Raw genomic sequence first — 11,763 nt, 5'->3', positions numbered from 1 at the left:
ACTCATCATAAAAAAATGGCTTTTAAAACATACTATAGTTGCTTTCCAAGGTTTTGTCAATGGATTTATTCAGTCAACAAATACTGACTACCTACTGTTATGTACCAGGCTCTTTGTATATACTAGTGATAAAGCAGCAAATCAAACAAAGGGAAGAAAACCCAATATACAAGTTAAACATATAAACTTATCATATGGGACATGTGTTAAGGAGAAAAATGATGCAGGGCAAGGTTTTAGAAAGGTTGGAAGGGTGCTGTTTATGAAGAGGGGTCAGAGAAGACTTACTGACATCTGAAGAGCAGAGACCCGAAAGAAGAGAGGGAGCAGGCCAAGGAGGTATTATGAGGTATATCCTCCAGGGCAGAATAACCTTAAGTGCAAAGGCCCTAGAGTGGAGCACGCATTATTTACTAAAAGAATGGCAAAGAGACCAAAGTGGGTGGAGCAAGGGGACAATGGAAAGGAAAGGTGGGAGTCTAAAGCATGCAGAGTCTGTAGAGCACTGTGGTCTTAACCATTAAGTTTTATTGGTCTTAACCCTAAGTGAGCTGGGAAACAACTGGTGGCCACTGAGCAGAAGAATGACCTGATCACACTTCCATTTTAAATTGGTAATTTTAGCTGTTGTGTTCAGAGACTTCAGAGTAGCAAGATAAGAAGCATGGAAACATGTTAGGGCCTACTTCAGTAGGCCAGCATGAAGGCTGGGAGGCTTGGACCAGTATAGCAATTGTGGGGATATTTAGATGCTGTCTATACTTCAAAGGTACAGCCAACATGATTTGCTGAAGGATAGAATGTAGGAGGACAGAAGTAGGATACTACTTGATCAAGGATGGTGCAATGAGGCAATGATGGGAAGGAGATGATAACAATGAAGGAAGGTATTAGTTTCACTGCACCATCACCACACTGGTGTCATAAGAATGAAAATCTGCCGGGCACGGTGGCTCACGCCTGTAATCCCAGCACCTTGGGAGGCTGAGGCTGGCGGATCATGAGGTCAGAAGATCGAGACCATGAGGTCAGAAGATCTGGCCAACATGGTGAAACCCCGTCTCTACTAAAATACACAAAATTAGCTGGGTGTGGCAGCAGATACCTGTAGTCCCAGTGAATGTGGCAGCAGATACCTGTAGTCCCAGTGATTCAGGAGACTGAGGCAGGAGAATCTCTTGAACCCGGGAGGTGGAGGTTGCAGTAAGCCGAGATCATGCCACTGCACTCCAGCCTGGCAACAGATTGTGACTTGGTCTCAAAAAAAAAAAAAAAAAAAAAAAAGAATGAAAATCTTTACTCATTTCATAACGAGAAACAGTACTTCATTGTTTCATTGTTTTCACATTTTATTTAATAATGGAAAATGGTTCATTTTGCCTATTTTTTGTTCTTGGGTAAACTATTTTTATTTGTTGCCCATTTAGGTATTAGAGACTTACTGAATACAGAATCAATTAGTACAATTAATTAATTCATGAAGAATACTTTCTTGTTTTGAATTCTTATACTGGCTAGACTATATTTCCTGGTTCTTTGGATTCAGTAATTACTATGTTTTTGTACCAGTACCACACTATTGTAAATTACTGTTTATTAAAGTTTTACTACCTAGCATTGCCTCCTTGATCCCTAGTTCTGATTCTTTTTTTTTTCTTTTCTTTTCTACCCTGTTAACTGATACGATTCTTTTTTTACCCTCTAAATGTTCTTTGATGGTCTTCTAGATGAACTGTTGAACTTTCAATTTCAAGAAAAATCCTACTGGACTTTGATTACAATTTTAACAAACTTATAAATTATTTTGAAGGAACACTGACATCATTACAATGTTCAGATTTGTCACCCACGGAGATATAAATCTGAATTCTGATACTCTTTTAACTCTTTGTGGTTTTCCTCAGGTGGGTCACATCTCATTCTTCTTGTCCCCCAGTATCTTAGCTTTGTTGCTATATAAATGGATCTTAACCTGTTGTCTCATCCTCCACTTCCTCATCTTCAAATCTCAAGTGGTGGTTTATATAAAAACTATAAAACTAGAGATCACACAAGGTAGATGAAGCTGAACTGGAAAAAAACTCCACAGTAAAGGAGGTGACTAGTAATTCTTAAGTGAAAATATAAAAAAGCCAAAGAGGAAAAATGTTATAGAACAAAAGATGAGAATATGGTCACACTCCCTTTTCAAGAGATGTATATCCAAAACACAGGGAAGAAACGGCCCTTTTTAGAGAAGTCCAAGATTTTGAAAGGGCTTTTGGGTAAAGATAAAAGGAAAGGTAAACACAAAGGATAGTGTTGAGAAAGTACAGTAGGAAAACTATATGAGAGATCGGGATTATTTCCTAATCCGGTTATAAAACTGGTCCAGAGGCAAAATACATAAATGTTGGAAAACTTAAATATCCAAATGCTTATTAAAACATGAGTCCAAAAATTATTTATTTTTTTTGAGATGGAGTCTTGCTCTGTCTTGCCTAGGATAGAGTGCAGTGGCGCCATCTCAGCTCACTTCGGCCTCTGCCTCCTGGGTTCAAGCAATTCTCCCGTCTCAGGCTCCCAAGTAGCTGGGACTACAGGCATGTGCTATCACACCTGGCTAGTTTTGTATTTTTAGTAGAGATGGGGTATCACCATGTTGGCCAGGCTGGTCTCGAACTCCTGACCTCAGGTGATCTGTCTGCCTTGGCCTTCCAAAGTTTCGGATTACAGGCATGGGCCACTGCGCCTGGCCAAAAAAAATTCTTAAGTTGACATAAAAACAACTGTTTTTCTCTAAAATTTGAAAAAATAAAGCGAGGAAGTATTTCTCTAGTTCTGAATATAACCAAAACAACTAGTCAATAAGGTAACGTGACAGAAAGTACAAGAAAGTATTCCTGTTATATTGGAATTTGAAACAGTCAAGGAAGGAAAAACACTGGCTAAAGCCAGACATGTGCTGTCCAATAAAACTTCCTGCATTGGTGGGAATATTCTTTATCTGCACTACCCAATATGGCACATTAGCCACATGGTGCTACTGTGCACTTTAAATGAGGCTAGTGCAACTGAAGAATGGAATTTTGATTAAAAAAAAAAAAAACTTTAAATTTTGAAATCATTTTAGACTCACAAAGAAGTTGAAAAAATAGCACAGAGAGTTCCTGTGAAGTCTTTCCCCAGTTTCCCCCAATGATGACACCTTATATCACTATAGTACAATGATCAAAACCAGGAAACTGCCATTGATACTATCAACTACAGACCTTATTTGGATTTTACCAGTTTTACATGCACTCACCCTCTTTTTTTCTCCCTCTTTTCCTTGTATAATAACTACTGCCACAATCAGAATACAGAACTTTCCCATCACCCCCTAAAAAATTCCTCATACTACCCTTTTGTAGCCACACCCTCACCCTGCCCATAATTCCCAGCAAACACTGATCTATTCTCCCTCACTATAATTTTGTAATGTAAAAAAATGTTTTACGTATGCAGTCATACAGTATGTAATCTTCTGAGACTGGCTTCTTTCACTTAATGTTTCTGAGATTCACTCACATTACCACATGTACCAACAGTTCATTCCTTTTTCTTGCTGAGTGGTATTCCATTTCATGGATCTATCACTGTTTACCCATTCACCCATTAAAGGGTATTTATGTTGTTTCCAGTTATGGCTTATTACAAACAAAACTGCTATGAATATTAGTGCAGAGGCTTTGTGTGAATATAGTTTCCATTTCTCTTGGGTAAATACAAGTGTGAGTGCTGGGTTCTATAGTAAGAATATCTTGAACCTTATGAGAAACTGCCAAACTGTTTACCAGAGTAGTTATACCATTTTACATTGCCACCAGCAACATACGAGAGACCTGGTTGATTCCACATCTTCGTCAGCATGCAGTACTGCCAGTATTTTCTATTTTAGCCATTCTAATTGGTGTGTAAGGATATCTCACTGTGGTTTTAACTTACAGTTCCCTAACAGCTACTGATGTTGAACATCTTTTCATGTGCTTATTGACCAGCCCCATGTCATCTTTGGAGAAGTACCTGTTTAAATCTTTGGGTCATTTTAATTAATCTTAATTAAAATACCCACATGAAGCTAGTGGCTACCATATGAGAGAGTATAGCTTTATTTTTATTTATTTATTTATTTATTTTTGAGACGGAGTCTCATTCTGTTGCCCAGGCTGGAGTGCAGTGGTGCGATCTTGACTCACTGCAACCTTTTCCTCCTGTATTCAAGCATTTTCCTGCCTCAGTCTTCTGGGTAGCTGGGATTACAGGAGCCCATCATCAAGCCCAGCTAATTTTTGTATTTTTAGTAGAGATGGAGTTTCACCATCTTGGCCAGCCTGGTCTCGAACTCCTGACCTTATGATCCACCCGCCTCACCCTCCCAAAGTGCTGAGATTACAGGTGTGAGCCACGTGCCCAGCCAGAGAGTATGGTTTTAAATAACAAAGCAGCTTTCAGAAATTCTTTAAAAGAAAATAAGAAGAAAAAGATATAGCAAAAATGGACACTGCTGAGTTTTAAAAATAAAACTGATGAACTTTTCATGAGTCATCTTGCTGAGAAAGAAAAAGGGGATGGGGGCAAGACTTAAAGAACAAATCACAAATTTAGGTCTTTGAGTATGTTTTGAAAGGACATCAATAGCAGAAAACCAAACCCCAAGGAGTGCCACCAACTACATATGAGAAATTTTGAGTCTAAAATCATTTGATTAAAAAAAAAAAAGCCAAAGCATCAAAGATTACTTTCCCTGGTATGTCACACCTACGGGTGTCAAATTCTGCCTTTTTATTCAGACTATAATTCAACTGATGTTCAGTTAACCAGATGGAATCTTAGACATGGAATCAAATCCAACTATTTTCAATCAGAGATCCAACCTAACTTGGAACCACAATGCTATTCTAAGTCTAAGAGAAAGCTAGACTGCATGGGTTTGAATTCCAATCCTGCCAGTGTGGCCTAATATAAGCTGATTAACCTTGTCAGTCTGTTCCAACTGCAAAATAGAGAGAATAATAACCATCTCATGAAGATTAAGTTAACATATGTCAGATGCTTACAACAATACCTAAGACACAGGAAATGCACAATAAATACTATTTCTGTTATTGCTCTAATTCACTTATCAAACATTTCCTACTCTGTGCCAGATCCTGGGAGAATGATGCCAAATGACATACAGTGATGGTCTTCAGAGTGCTCAATGTTTAATGAGGGCAGGGGCAGAAGCAAGCAAGTATAGCAGCTATCAGGAGTGCGGGCAAATTGCTCCCATTTTTCTCCTACAATTAATAAATGTTCTTTTCAGAAAAGTTGTATTCACAAGTAGAAATAAACACTGTTGATATTCTTATGAATATACTTTAACTTTCTCTTATGAAAAATTATGTCTATTTTTTTACAAAATTTGGACCATACTATAACTTACTTTCATGTCAAAATAGACATAAATCATTTTAATGAATAAATAACATTCTATCATATAAATAAAATAATTTATTTAGCCATCTGTTATTGCTGAAGATTTAGGTTATTTACTGTTTGTTTTCAAATAAGCAGTGATAAACATTCTTTTACATATACTTTATATAGCTATATTTTCTTAATAGTAAAATGCTGAGTCAAAAGGTGTATATGTGTATATACTTTTTCAAAAAAGGTCATTAGATATATAGCACCAATCTAGGAGAGAGCCTGTTTCCCCATGTTTTCCTGGACTGATTCCTCTCTTTAAATTTTTTGTAATTTGATTGATGAAAAAATGGAAGTACATTGTTTTAATCTTCATTTCCTTGATTGCTGGTAAGCCTGAATATCTTCTCACTCACCTATTAGACATTTTGTCATTGTTCACTTGTGAAGCCTTTCTTCACGTCCTTTGTCTGTTTTGAGAGGGAGCATCTAAATCAGACTGAGGAGTCAAGAAAAGCTTCCCAAAAATATAGCAATGTAGGTACATAATTCTGAAGGATCAATGAGAGCTACTTAGACAAAAAAGAAGGGAAGAATACTCCAGGTAGAGGGAAACATATGTGAAGGCAGAGAGACAGAACACAGCACAGTGAGTCCCGAAGTACAAGTAGTTCCGGCTAGTTTCACTTGGGGGAGTGTAGAGACAAGCAAGAGGGCAGGAAAAGAGAGCAGCAGGCACTAAACCACAGTTGGCCTTGTATGCTAAACTAAGGAGTCTGAACTTTATTCTGAAAGCTATGAGAAAAACAAAGACTTTTAGGCTAGAGTAACATGATGAGATTTGTTACAGAAAGATCACTGTAGCACTTGAGTGGAGGAAAGATAGAGAGGAACCAGACTAAAGACTTAGAATTCAATTAGGAGGTTATTATAAAAATTCATGCAAGAAGTGATGAGAATCTAAACCAAGTAGGTGACAGTAATAACAAAGAGGAGGGCACCGATTAGATTAGCCCAAGAATCCATAGAACAGCAGGAGGGGAAAGTGACAGGGAGGAATCTTGGGTTTCTGGCTTAAGTACTGGGAGACTTGTCTTGCTACTCCGAAGACAGACTTTTTGTTTTTGTTTTTGTTTTGTCGGGGGTAGTCATAGGACAGTTAGAAGGAGCCTAAGAAAGAGAAAAAGATAAGAAACCAGGAGAAAGCAGTTTTATGGAGACTGAAAAAGGGACTTTCCAAATGGAGGTCACTAGCATTGGATGTTACTAAGAGGTCAAGGAGAAACAAAAACTGGATTTGCCAAAATGAAGGTTGCTGGTACCCTTATCAAGTGCAATTTCAGGGACTTGGTGTCAAAAGAAGTGGTGTAGGTAGACCAGATTTTCCATTAGGTTTTTTGCTATGAAAAGGAGGGCTATAAAATGTCAGCTAGAAGAGAATGGAGATATGAATTTTTTCTTAAAGGATGGAAGATATTTGAGCTTGTGTACATGTTGAAGGGAAAGATCCAGCAGAAGCTTTGAGGACACAGGAACTAGTAGCCAAAGCCCTGGTGAGGGGATTAGTCTCAGAGGAAGGTAGATAACTTTCCCAGTGAGGCAGGAGGAAAGAAACCAATTTATAGATGGAAGAAGAATATAAGGAATTTTTTTCCATGACAGCTTCAATTTTTCTCAGTGAAACTGAAAGCAAAATTATTTATTAAAGTTTAGGGGACAGGAGAGGTATTAAGGAATTTGGGAAGATAGTGAAAACCTGAAACAGATGAAAATAAGGAGGTATCTGATTAGGAACAGACAAAAGTAAGGACAGATCCTGAAACATTCAGCAGGATTGATGTAGAAGTAGAGATGGTACAAATGACTGGTTGATCCAGGGCTTCTCATGAAGGCCGGAATACAAAAAGAATAGCAGCAAGAGATTCAAGTAGGTGTAAGCATCCACAGGAGAAGTATGAGGTGATACGTTTATTGACTGAATAATGTTGACCAGGAAGGAGCAAAGGAGAGAAAAAGTCCCTTAGCAGTTTACTAAAAATCTCCCACTAGGATGACATCTGTTTGTGCAATACGCTTTGACTCTAATTGTTAGATTAACCAACAAATATTTCTCTGCATATTAGTGGAGACTTCATTAAATCATTTGAGATGTAGACAGTCTATTTTTTCATCACACTTCTTTTAACAGTTGATAGAGATAAAAGTGCCTCTGCTAACTTTAAGCAAAATAAATGTGAAGACAAGAAAACTCAAAGTGGAAAAGAAAACCTTAAAAATTTTCACAAAAAAGGCAGTATTTTAGAAGAAAAGTTTGGTTATAAACACATTTTTAAAAAGCAGCAGTCTTTAAGTAATAGGTACAAAGAGAAAGTTTTTGGTGCCAGAATCACATTAATTATTGAGCTACAGTATTTTTCAATTCTAAAATACATTTTTGGGGACATTTTAGCATCACTGAAATGGAAATACATCTTAGTTGGTAGCATCTTAAAATCTCTATTGGCCAGGCAGAACTGTGACAAGGTTGTCATTTACTGAACACACTCTAGTAAGATCAAGAAAACACCATCATAAAAAAACATGCAGAATGTCTTGGCAGAAAATTCCCAAAGATCATAGCAGAAGACTCTTTTAAGAAAGGCTTCGGCTGGGTGCAGTGGCTCACGCCTGTAATTCCAGCACTTAGGGAGGCTGAGGCAGGTGGATCATGAGGTCAGGAAATTGAGACCATCCTGGTCAACATGGTGAAACCCCGTCTCTACTAAAAATATAAAAATAGCTGGGCATGGTGGCATGTGCCTGTAATCCCAGTTACTGGGGAGGCCGAGGCAGTAGAATCACTTGAACCAGGGAGTCAGAGGTTGCAGTGAGCCAAGATTGTGCCACTGCACTTCAGCCTGTCGACAGAGCGAGACTCTATCTCAAAAAAAAAAAAAAAAAAAAAAAAAAAAAGAAATACTTCATCACTAAATACTCTGGATGGCAGAGAAAGAAAGCATGAACATAGGTGGCTCTAAATTAAAAAGTGATTTTAAAGAGTTTGAATCTGAATGGAAGAAATTCTAGAAATATTTTAACCAATTATTTCCACTGTATTTTATTTATGTATGCACAAGAGTGATATATAATTAAAAATATCTGTCAGGCTGGGCGCAGTGCCTCATGCCTATAATCCTAGCACTTTGGGAGGCCAAGGTGGGCGGATTACCTGAGGCCAGGAGTTCACAACCAGCCTGGCCAACATGGCGAGACCCCATCTCTACTAAAAATACAAAAATTAGCTGGGCATGGTGGTGCATGCCTGTAATTCCAGCTACTCGGGAGACTGAGGCAGGAGAATGGCTGGAACCCAGGAGCCAAAGGCTGCACTGAGTGGAGATTGCACCATTGCACTCCAGTCTGGGCGACAGAGTGGGACTCTGTCTCAAAAAAAAAAAAAAAAATCTGTCAACGTAAGTCCATAGAACTCTCTCAATAATTAAAAAAAGTTCTAGATGATAAGCATTCTATCATAGTCAATAGAGTTTTTTCTTTCTTAATGGCACATGAAATAATGAGTGTTTTATAATCTTGATATAAAATAGAAAAAATTTCAATCTAAGGCCGGGTGCAGTGGCTCATGCCTGTAATCCTAGCACTTTGGGAGGCCGAGGTGGGTGGATCACCTGAGGTCAGGAATTCAAGACCAGCCCGGACATCATGGTGAAACCCCATCTTTAAAAAAAAAAAAAGAAAAAATTTCAATCTAAACATCTGTTATAGTCTGCTTTATGCCCCTAGTAAAACAGAGTACTTGGGAAATCATAATTGCTCTGAATGTGTATGTTTATACCACCTCAGGTCTGTGGCATGCTGCCAGCCCCACCCCCCAGACCTTTGGTCTCTACTGGTCCTTTCATCTACACAAAAGGCCAGAATCTGTTTTTCTAATTTCTGGCTAAGTGGTTCATATGCATCTTTAGAGTTCAATCAGCAAATATTTATCAAGCACTTACTATTACCATCACTTTAAGCAGATTACGATTACTCTAACAAGTACTTTCCAGTGACTCTGGAAAATTCCACAATAAACTGCTATGTGGCAATTCCTAATGAAGTAGATCTGCTATGAAACAAAGATTTAGAAGCAGCAGATAAGAAAAGTTAGGACGGAGAGGCACTGGATTTTGAAAGATAAGAGCCTTATCAGGTAAAACTGGGTTGGACTGGGCCTTGTAAACAAAAAGGAATTCTATGAAGGAAGAAGAGATAGGAAAAGGCTTGTGTGTTTGGAGAAGTATTAAGGAGTGTGGTATTGGTAAGGTTGAAAATGTACAGTATGGGTTTCACAGTTTTAAGGTCTCCTCCAAACAAGAAGAACGAGAAACAGGAAGGCAAACTCTGTCTTTGAAAACCTAGGAGACACCTGTAATCCCAGATCACTATATATGAAGATAGAAAGGAGAAGTAGGAATGGTAAGTGACTTAGTTTACTGATGGCAAGCAAACCAATTCACCCTGCACAACCCACAGAAAGGCAAGGTTTGTTGGTAGCAGGTACCACAGAAAGTGGAGTAGGGTAGAGGACTGAACATAGGGGGACTATTTGAAAGTCGTCTGTAAAAGAATAGTTAGGTCTCCCTACCCCCACTCCATAAACTCAGAAAGTCATCCTTCTTTCACTCTGCTGAAAATAGAAAGTTTATGTGCTAAGAGGAAAAAGTTGAACCAGAAAAACACCAACACCAGGAGCATCAGACAAAGACGGCGGTAAAGGATTGAAAATAAAAGAGGCCCAGAAACCAGGTCACCAAAAACTAGGCTTACTAATTCCAGCTCCTAGGCCCCACTGTGGATTAAAGAATCTTTTTCTGGAGAAATAGAAATATCATCTAGCTACACGATCACCTTACAGTGAAGCCCACTAACTGACAAATGCTGCCCACGAACACAGAGCTTCCCCTCAGCTTTTTAGAGCTTCACTTTTATTCTGAAATCAACTTTACTGATAATTTACATATAATAAAAACATATTAAGTATATAGTCCAATGAGATTTGACAAGAGCCATGTAACCATTGCCTTAAAAAAGAACATTTTTAACACCGCAAAATTATCTTTAGGCCCTTTCCCAATTTCCGTCACCCACAATGTCCAACAACCACAAATCTGATTTCTATTACTATAGATAAGTTTTGCCAGTTCTAGATCTTCATATTAACATAGTTATATATGTACTTTTCTCTCTGGCTTCTCTCATTTAGCACTTAGTTTTGAGATTTATCCATTTTACTATCTGTTATCAGTTGTACATTCCTTTTTACTGCTGAGTAGTATTCTACTGTATGAATATACCAGAATGTGTTTTATCTATTCAACAAATGGATAAAACACATTCTGGTATATTCATACAGCTCATGGACATTTGAGCTGTTTCTAGTTTGGGTTATTGTGAATTAAAGCTACTATGAACAATCAAGTAAAAATCTTTTTGTGAATATGTGTTCATTTCTTTTGGATAATCAGCAATAGAATTACTTCATCATGATAAACGCATATTTAACTTTATAAGAACCTGCAAAACTGTTTTCCAGTGTGGTTCTACCATTTTATACCTTTAGCAGCAGCATCTGAGAGCTCTAGTAGTGCTGCATCCTTTAAGATACTTGTCAATTTTAGCCATCTTAGTAAGTGTGAAGTGGTAACCCACTGTGGCTTTAATTTGCATTTCCCTGCTGACTAATGATGTTGACTATTTTTTCATATGCTTATTAAAAATTCATAGATATCTTCTTTTGTAAAGTGTCTATTCAGAATCTTTTATTACTGAATTCTAAGGGTTCATTATATATATATATTTTAAACACAGGTCCTTGGCCGGACGCAGTGGCTTAGGCCTGTAATTCCGGTACTTTGGGAGGCTGAGGTGGGTGGATCATGAAGTCAGGTGTTCGAGCCCAGCCTGGCCAATGTAGTGAAACCCTGTCTCTAAAAAACAAAACAAAACAAAACAGAACAAAACAAAACAAACAAACAAACAAAAAAGCCCCATAGACATTATTTCCTAGTCTGTGGCTTCTCTTTCCATTTTCTCAGCAGTGGCTTTTGAAGAGTAGGAGGTTTTAATCCTGTGAATTAATTTTCATCATTCTAATTAATCATTATTTTCTTTTAGAGTTAATACATTTGTATATACTACCTTAAGATCTTTGCTTATCCTAAGGTCATAAGGATTTTCAATGGTTTTATAGTTGAAAAGAATGAAACACTCTCCTCTCTTGACTCCTGGGACATATTTGTCTGGTTCTCCACCTGCCCTTTGAAAATTCACTGTCTGTTTCCTTTCTTGCATCTC

At 37.8% G+C, this 11,763-nt stretch overlaps 1 protein-coding gene across 5 annotated transcripts in view; it reads right to left on the bottom strand.

Moving 5' to 3' along the window:
- PPP2R3A (protein phosphatase 2 regulatory subunit B''alpha) overlaps window positions 1-11,763 on the bottom strand; it is a 196,234-nt gene that overhangs the window by 155,769 nt on the left and 28,702 nt on the right. For 3 of the 5 annotated variants that reach the window (XM_064378717.1, XM_021666638.2, XM_064378720.1), the window contains exon 1: window positions 1,137-1,257. The exons of 1 other annotated variant lie outside the window; for it this stretch is intronic. The gene's annotated coding sequence lies outside the window, so the exon portion shown is untranslated. Of the gene's footprint in view, window positions 1-1,105; window positions 1,258-11,763 lie in introns of those variants that run through there. One more of the 5 variants, XM_064378718.1, reaches the window with a different exon arrangement.

Source organism: Aotus nancymaae, unplaced genomic scaffold (assembly GCF_030222135.1).
Source record: "Aotus nancymaae isolate 86718 unplaced genomic scaffold, 86718_ANA_hifiasm-v0.15.2.pri h1tg000019l, whole genome shotgun sequence".
NCBI classification, from domain to species: domain Eukaryota; kingdom Metazoa; phylum Chordata; class Mammalia; order Primates; family Aotidae; genus Aotus; species Aotus nancymaae.
This window is presented reverse-complemented; position numbering and strand designations above follow the sequence as displayed.